This window comes from Carassius auratus, unplaced genomic scaffold (genome assembly GCF_003368295.1).
Source record: "Carassius auratus strain Wakin unplaced genomic scaffold, ASM336829v1 scaf_tig00006684, whole genome shotgun sequence".
NCBI classification, from domain to species: Eukaryota; Metazoa; Chordata; class Actinopteri; order Cypriniformes; family Cyprinidae; genus Carassius; species Carassius auratus.
The window spans coordinates 156,394-170,647 of NW_020523777.1; positions in this window are offsets into that span (position 1 = coordinate 156,394).

The following is a 14,254-nucleotide window of genomic DNA, read 5'->3' on the forward strand; positions in this document are numbered from 1 at the left end:
CTTTTCTATCAAGGCCTCTACAGTAAGACTAACAGTATTTGGAGACTTGTGGGATATGCTGTTTATTTAAATATGGATTCAACAAGCTTGTTCAGGATGTCAGATTTCACACCATGATTATGAAGGAGTGTGCCATCTTCTAAATATGCTTGATTTCCAGTTTGGAGAACTCTGTTGATATCATAGGAAAACTCTATGAAAATAATTTGTAAAAAATTTCTGGACATTTTTCCAAGAGACCATCAAATGACTAAAAAGTTTCCCTAAAACTTGTTAAGGCTTGGTTATCTCTTGAATGCTGGTCCAAATCTCACAAACAGGTGTCAGTGTCAGAATGACTGATGGTTCTTCTATTTTTTTATTATTTGGATTGAGCCCAATATATATAATGCAAAGGACTTTTAAGAATGTAATAGAAAATAGATAGCCTTTTAATCAACACAAATGTAGTGTTTTAGAGACACCATCAAGTGCCCTCCCATGGTGTAGGCTGCCAGTGGATAAACTTTGGTTAGTTGGGTTTGTTGGAGGACTTTAATATTATGAGTGTGTTCCAACATAAAAACCCTGTTCATTGTACCAGGCACTTTGCAGCCTGACAACAAAGCTGAGTTCATCTTGAACAACAACCATTTGAACAATTTCTGCAAAGTCAGGCAATCCCCCATTTGAGCCATATGCTAGCATCATTCCTTTAGTGTAGTCTGTGCCAAAATGGTCTACCTTATTTGTCATGATTAAAGAGCCACACAGATGGGAAATCAAAAATTACCTGTATTACAGTGTATGATGTAGCTGTCCATCAGTGTAAACAATGTGCAAAACTATTAAACCAAAAAGTACATGATTTATAAAGTTATTGGTTCTCATGAAACACGAGCAGAACGAATTTCACGTGTAAAGTGGTTTTGGCGTAAATTTTCGGATTCATTAAAACGTTCGTATTTTCCAAATGTTAGTTGGTACGAAAGAAATCTACACCTGCTCCCAGCCACGCGTAAATAGTGCGTTTAACGTCTGAACGTTTTGCTCATTAATACGGCTGCATTTTAATTCACCTTAATCGGATACATATTTACACAGCATTTTTTTAAAAAATATTATATATATTAATTACATACATTTTTTCTTTTCACTTTTATAATGAGAGCCAGTAATAGGATCTGCAATATGCTGCCAAACTTCCTTTTTTAGGACCTGATACGCCACTAGTACGCTTGAAAATAAAATGTGGCGTTTTGAATGAACTTCTGATAAGCTGTACTTCTGAACTTCAATTTCTGCAGCTGAGAAAGGTTTCTTTTTCAGTCGCTTTTGAGAAGACATGTTGAAATCCTTCGTTTGGTGTCATAATATGATGCTCATATATAGTTGTCAGTCGGATTTAATAGGCAGGATTTATGGTAATTGAGAGTGAGCGTGCACGCGCGTCCCATTTATGACTGATTGGAATTCATTAACACACACACACACATTTCACTATCACATCTGACGTTTACGAAGTTTTTGTGAATCAGGAGAAGAGTTTTCAGAAAGTTCTATTTACCCGCAAATCACTCAGATATTTACTCGTATATTTACGAATGTTTCATGAATGAGACCCTTTGGCTTCTAAAGTAAGGAGTCGACTCTGAATCGCTGAAACGAGTAGTTATAGATTTCAAATCTTTTGCCCATCTCTATGTACGTCACTAGGAACACTTTGCATAATAATAATCTCCGCCTACCGTCTTGGGAGAAACGGAACTCCCCCCACTCAGACGCTCTGGTTTGGTGCAGTGTTAATTTCGTTGACTTAATATTTTCGTCATTATTTTCGTCATGAATATATTTTTGCAGACGAAAACGAAACGAAAACTAAAATAGAAGGCACTGATGGAGACTAAAACTATGACTAAATTGATTGACATTATCGTCAACAAATAAAGGACGAGACGAAAATAGACTGTGACGAAAATCAAATCAGCAGACGGGAGAGATGCGAGGAATGAGCAAAAGAACCGGCAAAACAGAACAGGCGAGACTGCATGAGAGAAGAGAACCAATCAGAGCCTGACTTATTGAGACGTGAATTGAAGGTTTTCAGTTTTTAAATGAGCTCCCAGGAAGACGGCATTCGAAGAGGTGATGTCTAAAAGAGCGACAAAATGTCCACAGCTCACTTCATGTTTGACAACGAACAAAACAAAACAAAGCTTAAAGCACGCGGAGAGCTCATTCGTGGCAAGAACACCACCAATTTGAAAAGACATTTACAGACGAGCCACCCGGACATTTTCTCAAATGTAATTTCACAACGATGTTCTTTTGTTTATTGAGCTAAGCAAAATTGGAAGACTGCAGTGCGTAGATGTTGTAGCATTAAATATTACGAACTGAAAAGTACTGTAAAATAGCCCCTTCTTCAAGTTAGATGAGAGCACAATACTAATACGTAATATCATGATAAATACATTTGATTAATACTAAAGTTTAGTATATTTTATAATGTTCTACTTGTTGACAATATCACAAATATTTCTATATTAGTCATGTGAAACATGAATGTTCACATCCTATCATTATACATACAAATCTAGCAATATTGTAGTATTTAAAACATACAATATTGCAAGACAAATGAATACCTTATAAAATCTTGTTACTTTTTTATCCACCTAGCTGCCAACTTATTAAATATTTACTTTAAATGTATGCACTCCTTGTTCAGCTCAGCTGTAAGCTTTAAGGTCCTGGACCTAACGTTATTTTTCTTTTATTGATGGTCAACTGGCAGCTAGTTATTGTTTACATTATCATGACAGTGTTTGTTGCTGCATAAAAGCTTTTGAATCGAAATAAAGACACAGTTGTGTTGAAATAAAGTTGAATTTGTGTTTTATATATTTTGGTTAAGTTTGTTTCCTATACCAGCTGTAAAAAATTGTCTAGTAAATCTGTTATTGATTTTAGTCTTATTTTAGTCGACTAAAATACCAAGCAATTTTAGTCGACTAAAATACCAAGCAATTTTAGTCGACTAAAATTAAAATAAATCAGATGACTAAAACTTGACTAAAACTAAAAAGAATTATAGTCAAAAGACTAAGACTAAAACTAAATTAAAATTTCGTGTCAAAATTAACACTGATTTGGTGTGATAGCATCATGTCGAGGAGACAGTGTGTTTTTAATTGTAAATGCAAGTTTGTTTTATTTTTACTGCCAAAGAATGAAGATCACAAGAACCAATGACTAAAATTCATTTTTAGCACAGTAACAGAGCAGTAAAACAAATTCCTTTTGTTGTGTTCACAACATTTCACTGATGACTGCTTTTCTAATCCCGGTGAGTACAAGGCGGGATTTTCAAAGCGTTTGGCCATAAAAGAGGGTTCATTACCAACTTTATTTAGACCAACAAGCATCTCCGAATCACAACGCGAAGTATGATTATGAAGTTATGTGTTTGTTTTCTCCCGAGCATCTTATCATTATGTGTGCTGTCTGCAGCCTTTGTCTGTGCTGATCTTCATTAACAAACACGTCATTAAAATGAAGTGTAACAAGTGCTGCTAACAGATATTCTGTGATAAATTAATCCATATGAAAACAACGCAATGTCTGTTTTTCACGTTTATATCTAATGTGACCACGCCCCCGCGCTGAAAGCGCTATTCAGATTCAAACTGAAGCACGGCTTGAATACGCACACAACAGAAGAAAAAGCAGCGAGACTGTTCAAGTTTTTTATTTTACTGTTTGCTTCGCGATGAGAGGAATAAGACATAATTCACCCCAAAAAGATGCTAACACATTGTTTACCATGAAGTTGTGTGCGGAACAACCAATCAAAACTGACAATGTTAGTTGACCAATCAGAACACAGTATGCTACCGAAAGGTGGGGTTTAAGGAAACGGAATCTTTTGAACAGCTTTGCGCGAACCGTTTGGGGATCTCTGAGAATTGAGGTAATTTTAAAATTATATTGTGACAAAATGACAATGCTTTTTAACCTTGGATGGATTTAAAACTATTGTACAGGACTTATAAACAGTGATAGGAAGCTTAGAATTTTCATCTTACTGGCTCTTTAATGCAGTGGCACTGGGGAATTTTCTTTTATTTCTTCATGTAGCACTTCAAGTAGCACTTTAGAAATTTTTTGTCACAGAAATGGCAGGCCATGCATTATAAGAGTAATATAAATGGAACGCAATCATTGCTTGATGTTTCCTTGCCAGAGACGACATCTGAATTCCTGAAGCAGCCAGTTTTCTGAACAACCTTCTTAAAGAAGTTTCACGGTTGGTAGAACCATTGTCTCATTTTGATTTTGTGTGGGTGGGGTTATGTGTGTGTCTCGTTATCACTGATTGTTTTATGTGGGCGTGACCTCTATTTGTTCCATCAGGGGCAGCTGTGATGCATTTTTAGCTCTCTATTTATTGCCCTGTCTTTGATCGTTGTTTGCAGTCTCCCATGTTCATGCCTGGACTCTTTGTCCGTGATCGTTTCGCTCAAGACAGATCGCTTCACTCCTGTAATCACTGTGGGTTCTTCACCTCCTCACTCATCTCAGGATCACTCCTCTCAGTCCCTGCATCATGCTCTCCAGCAATCTGGTTCCGAACCTGAACGCTGGCCGTGCGAGATCTGCCCCATATTCATCATGTGGCTTTCTGTTTATTCTCTGACGTTCGGTGTGAACTTGGTTCATTAAACTTCTTTGCACTTGCATTTTCTTCCACTCCTATTTTGTTGTTACAATAAGTGGTGTTTGGCTTTGAACCTCATTGTCCATGATGCCACAAGGAGGCCAAAGTCTTTGATAAGCTGAGTATAATGCTCTAGTAAGTGATATTTCAGAAGCAGCCTTTGTTGGGGAAAACGTTCAAAGAACCTGTGTGGATGTACAGATATCTTGCTGTCAAGAAAGCCAATGCTTGCACCTGAAAAAATGACAGAGCAAGCTCAGCAACATCTTTAAGAGTCATTATCAACTGCCGTGCTTTTTCATCCTCTGTTATTTTATCCCAAACCATAAGTGACAGCAACCTCAAAAAATACCAGTTTTCTTGGGCGTTGCCACCGATGCTGGTTTAGACCCAAAGTTTGGTGCAGCAACTTGAGGTAAGTTTGTTCTGTCACTCCATTTGTATGGGAATGTTTTGATCTCCACAAGAGTGAAACACTTTATTATGATCAATACATCCAAACACAATGCCAATTAAACTTGTACAATTCCCTCAAGCAAATCAGGAAGCACATCAGGAGGATACCCTGAGACTACATGAAAGTGATCCAATCTCTCAGTAATTTGACACATTGGTCTTTTACCCTAAAGCAATGGGTTGCAGTCCTTAAAGCAGTTTGAACATGTTTCATGTTCTTCTTTATATCTTGGAGCAAATGCACCAGATCTGACCTCAAACTCTTGTAATCGGGACTGTGCCCTGGTACAAAATCTGCTGATGTGTGACCTGATTAAGTTTTCAAGAAAATTTTTAACTGCATGAGCACCCAGATTATCAGCAATCACACAGAACACAGTGCCACTGATAAATCTCCCAAAAGAGGACAAAAAACATTGTCTTACTCCAAGCTCTGAGATCCGTCAACAATGGTTCAAGTACACAAGAATATCCATATTTCTTTGCATCATTTGCTTTACAAAACAGAGCCAGATAGATGGACATCAGTGAAGAATGTGATTACACTACGAATGCTTCCCAACACCCAGTAGACACCAGCAACTTTGTGCTTTTTTTCTAGATGTCCCGATTCGATTACACACCTCACAATCGTCGATGTAGAATATAAGGGGGATTCTTACGTCTCCCCCAGACAAAAATAAATTTTCTTTTAAATGTGAACCATCACAAAATGAGAATGAAGTACCTTTAGAGCTTTATGTATTCCTGAATCCCTCACTATTCTTACCTAAAATCTGTGTCAAGAATTACAAAATGGAAACATACTGGAATGAGCTTTTTTTCATCTAGTATGTACTCTACAGGTTCAACAATAGAAATTGCTCCTTCAGAAATTTCTCTCTTTTGTATGAGGTGTTGAAAAGTCCATCCACCCCAAGAGCTGCATTTAGTGGATTAAGGGAGTTAAGAATTTTAACTAAGTCTAGGAATACAGATACATCAACACTGCAACCATTACTTTTTAAAGTTGTATCAATAATCTGTTTGATAACTGCACTTGAAGCAGTTAATGTTATAAACTGTAACTCATAAATTATATAATCTATGCACTATTAGACACATTATATACACTTTCTAATTTTTACGAAAAAGGCAACCCAACATATCATTGATTATTTTGATAAAATCTAGTTTTTCCTCAACATTAGGTTCACATGTAGTACTTTTATCAACAATCAATTCAGTATTTTCAGGTGTTTGACAAGTTTAATTTTGAAGGATAGATGGTTTGAAATGTTCAAGTGAGTGGGGAGTATGCTTCCTGTTTTATGAGATGCAAAAGTAGAATTTGTGCTGTACTCACAGTTTTGGAAAACACAGGTCACCGTTTTATACTTCTTTAGATGACCTTGAATGTTATCAAAGTATTGTTTTTCTTAATGGTTACTTATTGAATTATAAACAATACACCTAAATGAGAGGGCCTATGAGTCCAGTGACTCTTGGTGATCTCTGGACAAATGAGAATGCAGGATACACCAGGTCCTAAACCAACAAGGACAGTCTGAGTAAGGGCAAGGAATTGACTGTTCCCCTTCAGGAACTCGAGCTGCATCCGAAAACGCAATGGGAATGGCCTTCAGCGTGAACAGCTTTGAATAACATGTGAAATCAGTCTCATGAATGGGCGTGACATCATAGGTGGGTGATGTAGTGACCAGGAAGCTATAAAAGCAAGTGAGGTGGAATGAGTGTCAGCTTTTTGTCATTCAGCGAAGCTCTGTTTGTGTTTCTGTCATCCGAACGGCCTCTGTCCGTTTCTGGTAACAGTCTGGCTCAAACTTACTCCGGCATACAGGAGAATTCATCCCGCCTTTCATGTATCAAAGATCAAACACTGTATTTCGTCTTGTGTTTGTCAGTTTCTTGTTTCGTTCAAGATGGATCACTTCACTCCTGTAATCACCGTGGGTTCTTCAACTTCTCACTTATCTCAGGATCACCCCTTTCACTCCCTGCGTCACGCTCTCCTGCTATCTGGTTCTGGACCTGATCCCTGGCCGTGCGAGATCTGCCACATATTCATTGTGTGGCTTTCTGTTTATTCTCTAATGTTTGGAGTGAACTTGGTTCATTAAACTTCATTGCACTTGCATTTGCTTCCACTCCTATTTTGCCATTACAGGAAGTGGTGTTTGGCTTTGAACCTCATTGTCCATGATGCCACAAGGGGGCCAAAGTCTTTGATAAGCTGAGGATAATGCTCTAGTAAGTGATATTTTGGAAGCAGCCTTTGTTGGGGAAAAAGTTCAAAGAACCTATGTGGATGTACAGTACAATGCTTGCACTTGAAAAGACAGGTGACAGAGCAAGCTCAACAACATATTTAAGAGTCATTATCAACTGCCATGTGTTTTCATCCTCTGGGTTTTTTTTATCCCATACAATAAGTGACAGCAACCTCAAACAATACCAGTTTTCTTGGGCGTTGCCACCGATGCTGGTTTAGACCCAAAGTTTGGTGCAACAACTTGAGGTAAGTTTGTTCTGTCACTCCTTTGTTTTGGACTGTTTTGATCTCCATAAGAGTGAAATACGTTATTCTGATCAATACATCCAAACACAATGCCAATTCAACCTGTACGATTCCCTCAAGCATATCATAAAGCACATCAGGAGGATACCCTGAGACTACATGAAAGTGATCCAGTCTATCAGTAATTTGACACATTGGTCTTTCAATTCCCATAAAGCAATGGGTTGCAGTCCTTAAAGCAGTTTGAACATGTGTTTCATGTTCTTCTTTATTTTTTGGAGCAAATGCACCAGATCTGACCTCAAACTCTTGGAATTGGGACCGTGCCCTGGTACAAAATCTGCAGATGTGTGACCCGATGAAGTTTTCAAAACCTCTAACTGCATGAGCACCCAGATTATCAGCAATCACACAGAACACAGTGCCCCTGATAAATCTCCCAAAAAAGGACAAAAAAAACACTATCTTGCTCCAAGCTCTTGAGATCTGTCAACAATGGTTCAAGTACACAAGAATATCCATATTTCTTTGCATCATTTGCTGTGCAAAACAGAGCTGGATAGATGGATGTCAGTGAAGAGTGGGATACACTACGAATGTTTCCCAATACCCAGTAGACCACAGCGACTTTGTGCATTTTTCTAGATGTCCCGATTCGATTACACACCTCAAAATCGTCTATGTAGATTGTAAGAGGGATTCTTACTTCTCCCCCTGACAAAAATAAATTTTCTTTGAAATGTGAACCATCAAAAAATGATTCAAAAGTACACAAAGTTAGAGCTTTGTGTATTCCTGAATTTCTCACTATTCTTACCTAAAATCTGTGAATAATTTTCCCAAATTTTTTCCCATCTAGTATGTACTCTACAGGCTAAACAATAGAAATTGCTCCTTCAGAAATTTCTCTCTTTTGTATGAGGTGTTGAACAGTCCATCCACCCCAAAAGCTGCTTTTCACTAGTTCACGCTTACATATAATTAGCTGATGTATGGTATGCGTATTTGGATTGCTGGCCGTCTATTTATAAAGTGAACTCAAAGTGAGGAGATGGGGTGGAGGAGGGATGCTGATAAACCGTCAATGGATAGAGGTAAGTCAGCGATATTTATACTATGGGATTGATTACTTGATTATGGTCCACCTGTGTTGATTAGGCTAAGTATTTGACGCGCTCCTCCTAATCGGGCTTTAATTGGATAAGCTTCACTGGTGTTCAGATGGAAAGTCCAAGATTGTTTAAACGGGAAAGCATCTGACAGGAGTTTAATACTCGCAATGTCATACGAGTAAGCTTTGCTGATAGTTGAACGGAGAAGGCAAAGGTTGGCTCAACCAGGAGCACTATTGCAGCGCCTGACAGGGAGTTCGATAAGGATGATTTGGTTGTCTACAAGGGCAGACGCTGTAAGGCTTACTTGAATAATTGTTTAGCAAATCCAGCTGCTTCCGATAACGAGTCAGAAAAATCTTGGTGCAGTCATTGTATTCGAAATTAAGCATGCAAAAATAAATAGGATTTCCTGTGCCAGTGTACCCCAAATAGGTGCCATGAATCGGCGATGTGGTCATTGTCGAATCGTCATTGTCAGCACGTGAGATCGATGGTACATATCGATGATGTAATCGTGCATGGGTGGAGTAAGAGATAGATTCTTTATACTTGTCTGAGCTTACTATTTGCCATTTTAACCATGCAGGTGCACGGAAAGAGCCCATGGAATCACCAATAATTGAAAAATATACTTTCGGACGTACTGATAAACTGGCATTAAATATAAAATACTATATTTAAAACTGCTAGTTCATGTAGTCGGCATTACTGTCATCTCGCTTGTCCTGTGAATTTTTTTTTTTTTTTAACGATAGTAGATTCCATTTAAAGTCCAACGATTTAACCCTAATATGGACGTAAACAAATGCCTTAAATATAAGGTATTCAAAAACCGGTAAGTTCATATATTTGGAGTGAGTTCGGTTGAAATGATGTCTTGGTCATACACGCTCCGGACCACACGCCTCATGATGGGACTGACGCGCCGCCCCTGAAACCAGTGAACAGACGCTGCTGCAGCAGTGGGGAAATACGGGAAAGGCTCCTGCGGGAGCAGACACTGCTGCGGCAGTGAGGAGGTATAGGAAAGGCTCCTGCGGGAGCAAACACTGCTGCGGCAGTGAGGAGGTATAGGAAAGGCTCCTGCGGGAGGAGACACTGCGCGGCAGTGAGGAGGTATAGGAAAGGCTCCTGCGGGAGCAGACACTGCTGCGGCAGCGGGGAGATACGGGAAAGGCTCCTGCGGGAGCAGACACTGCTGTGGCAGTGAGGAGGTACAGGAAAGGCTACTTGCTTCGGCTGCTGTAGATGTTGGCTGTGGGAAGAGTAAAAAGGGTTAGTAACATTTGATGGGGCAAGCTAAAAATGAAGGGGTAGCCTACTGTGTTACCAGTTTAGCAATTGGTTGCCTGATTTGACAATTCCTCAAGCCTTGTCCACATTATTATGTTCCTGTTGGAAAAGCATCTTTCCTCTCATTTGGCCTCCGGGATCTTTAGACGGTCTCCAGGGCGGATACGTTTGGAACGTTTTCACGTTGTAGTCAGGACTGTGGAAACTGAGGCTTTTGGAAATGATGAAGCATGTTTATTCTTGTAAGAAGTTGTACCGAAAGACATGATTATAGCAGTAACGTTAACCCCTTACCAATCACCCCCCATTTTTGGCATGGAGACAGAAATTACATACCCAAAATAAAACTGTTTCTGCTCATGATTCTTTCTGACTAGATACATGATCAACATTTGTCCACGAGCTAACACTTCGACGTTTACCGTTCAGGAATAGGAATCATTTTCCTGACATAATTACTAAATAACTGTCACTGAAATTATGTTCTATCGAAATATTGGTCAAATATCTAAGGCAAAGTCTTTACACTTTCTATTGATGCACGGGTTATCCAGATCAAGTAAGAGAGTAATGTTTAACGTCCTGTGAAAGTGAAACGATAATAAACTGGGGCTGTTGGCGATGCTTGCAAACAAATGGGTTAATAACAGGTATGTGCTATTCGCTTCCAAGTGGATTCTTGCCAGTTTTTTCGTATTACGGTCCTTAAAAGGCGACAGTAATTTTACTCACACTTGCTATCCTGCGTCAAAACATGAGGGCAGATGCGCTTTAGATCCCTAAATGATTTGGTCCTACCAGAAAATTTGCATGGAAATTAAAATGTAAAATTAAATTAGGCATTTAGCAGACACTTTTATCCAGAGACTTAGAGGCCAAATTTTTTTTTTATATATATATATCATGGAACTTATGTCTGTATCATTTCAGTGAGGTGTAAACTTAGGTGGATGTAATGCTTTGGCTTCGTGGTTAAAAGTGGCATCATCATCCGATGGAACTACGTTTGTATCTGTAGTCCAAATCTATGTGCAATCCACACTCCAGATCAGCAGGTGGCGGTAATGCATCTTTACGCTGGTTTGCCAAAACCTCCATAAAACACTAGTAGAAGAAGACGGAACTGCGGCATGATGTCGTTTAACAAACTTTAGCCGCGGACCTGCTTTTAAATGCAACACTTTGGATGCCAACTGCCGTAAAAATCCAATGAAGAAAAAGCTAACCTGCTTTTAGCGTCTTCACCTGAAAATGTATTGGTTAGCGTCGCACGGTCGGCGCCGCTAGAGGAAGTGGCCGCAAACTGCCACTCGGCCGGAAAGCCGGGGTGAAAGGCTGAGCCGCGGTTGGAAGTGTGAGAGGCTTGCTGCGGTGAGAACTGGGGTTCGGCCCAGGCTGTTTGGATTCTTTTTGCTGCAATCCAGCGCTAGATGAGAGCTCGGTCTCGGGCGGCATGATCGTTGTGTCGAGCGAGGCAAGCTCGTAGCTTGCACGGTCTATTGGCCACGACGTTTGGCTTGGCGAGAAGAGCAGCTGTCGCGATGACGCTTAATGCTGCTCAACGGCCGTGATTGCCTGGGTAGAAATGATCTCTGGTCCGGCAAAAGCAGCAGTTCTTATAAATCCATGGTATAGCTCTCTTCGTTGGTACAAAAATTGGGTCTGTGATAAGGTGACAGACGAAGCGAACCAGCATGGTGATAAACCGTCAATGGATAGAGGTATGTCAGCGATATTTATACTATGGAATTGATTACTTGATTATGGTCAACCTGTGTTGATTAGGCTAAGTATCTGACTCGCTCCTCCCGAATCTTATTAATAAAATGTAATTTAGTGGATTAAGGAATTTTTAACTAAGTCTAAGACTACAGATACATCAACACTTCAACCATTACTTTTTAAAGTTGTCTCAATAATCTGTTTGATAACTGGACTTGAAGCAGTTAATGTTATAAACTGTAACTCATCTATTATTTAATCTATGCACTTATTAGACACATTGTAAACACTTTTTAATTTTTAAGAAAAAGGCAACCCTACATATCATTGATTATTTTTATAAAATCTAGTTTTTCCTCAACATTAGGTTCACATGTAGTACTTTTATCAACAATCAATTCAGTATCTTCAGGTGTTTGACAAGTTTAATTTTGAAGGATAGATGGTTTGAAATGTTCAAGTGAGTGGGGAGTTTGCTTCCTGTTTTTATGAGATGCAAAAGTTGAATATATATATTTGTGCTGTACTCACAATTTTGGAAAACAGAGGTCACCGTTTTATACTTTTTTAGATGACCTTGAATGTGATCAAAGTATTGTTTTTCTGAATGGTTACTTACTGAATTATAAACAATACACCTAAATAAGAGGGCCTATGTGTCCAGTGACTCTTAGTGATCTCTGGACAAATGAGAATGCAGGGCACACCAGGTCACACTAAAGTCAGAGTGGTGCTCCCAGGCTGAAGGCTTCGAGCAGTTCTGAACCTACATCCTGCCAAGTGTGCTTCATTGGGTCCTGCCCGGAGCAGGCTCTGGTCAATTGAGTCTTCCTAGCAGATGACATGAGTCTGAGGGCCATCATTTTTATTAAGAGACTATGTTAATGCCCGGAAACGTAGCTGTGCTTAGAGGCTCGTGACCTCCTATGGAGGTCTCTTTAGCAGCTAGTTCAGCTCTCCCCTGCAGGTTCGCCACTTCAGGGCACCAAGCCAGCAGCTCTGATTACACCAGAGGTCAGTCTCGAGAGACTGGTTCCCTTAGTAGACTATATAGCAGCATGAAAACTACTGCCAAACATGTCTTAGTGGGTCCTGCACACTGTAGTGAGAGGCCACAGAATCCAGTTCGGTTCTCCTCTGCCTTAATTTAACTGGGCTTTTTCCACACTGGTGGGCCCCAAGCAGGCTCTAGTAATGGAACAGAAGTAGACACCCTCTGAGGATGGAGGCCATCGAGGTGGTCCCTCCTCACGTAGTGGTGTCCGGTTCATACAGCCAGTACTTCACCATTCTGAGAAAGGATAAAGGGTTGCATCCTATTTTAGATCTGCGTCTTTTGAACCGCTAAGTCAGGGGACTGAAGTTCAGCACACTTGCACTAAAAGCAGACAATCAAGTCTGAGGACTGTTGTCACGATCGATCTAGAAAGATCCATACTCTATCCTTCCCCATCATAGGAAGTTCCTGAAGTTGGCTTTCAGGGGCAAAAACCTATTAATACTGGTTCTTGCTTTCGTCTTGGATTCTCACCCCACACGTTCAAGATTTAAGCACATTGTGCGATGATTGGTTGATATTAACACAATCAGACTGGATGGCAGTTCAGCATCAAGATTTGTCATTCTCGCTCACACGAAAGACCTGGGGTTAAGACTTAATGCCAACAAAGGTGTGCTTTCTCCAGTACAGAGAACCACTTAACGGGGCATGGTGTGGTATTCGATCGCAACCCTAACCCTAGCGAGAGTAAGAAAAGGCCAGTCACTCACTGTCAAACAGTTCTAGACTGCTGGGTCTGATGGCAGCTGTGTCCAATGTGATACCTCTTGGCCTGCTGTACATGAGACCCCTACAGTGGTGGGTCAAGACCAAGGGGTTCTCCCTGTTGGGAAACCCGCTTCGCATGCTCAAGATCACACGGAGGTCCTACATGCCTTAGACATGTGGAGGAGATCTTGGTTCTTGTCTCAGGGCCTGGTGCTTGGAGATCCTTGTTATCGTGTAATGCTAGCAATGGATGCGTCCCTCACCGGCTGGGGTGCGGTCATGAGTGGACACCCTGCCCACGGTCTGTGGAGTGGTCGCCATCTGACATGGCATATCAAATGCCTGAAGATGCTGGCCATGCTTCGAGCATTACATTACTTTCTCCCAGAGCTAAGACGTCACAATGTGTTGGTGCGCACCAACAACACAGTGGTAATCTCTTATGTCAACCACCAAGGGGTCTGTGCTCATGTAATTTGTACAAACTAGCATACAAGATCTTTTTGTGGTCCCAGGGCAAACTCCTCTTGCTGAGAGCAGTTCACATTCCTGGGCATCTGAATATGGGAGCAGACATCCTGTTGAGGCAGGGGCTGAGGCTCGGGGAATGGAAGATTCACCCTGAGGTGGTGAAGCAGATATGGAGAATATTTAGTCAGGTGTATCTGTTTGCTACTCAGATG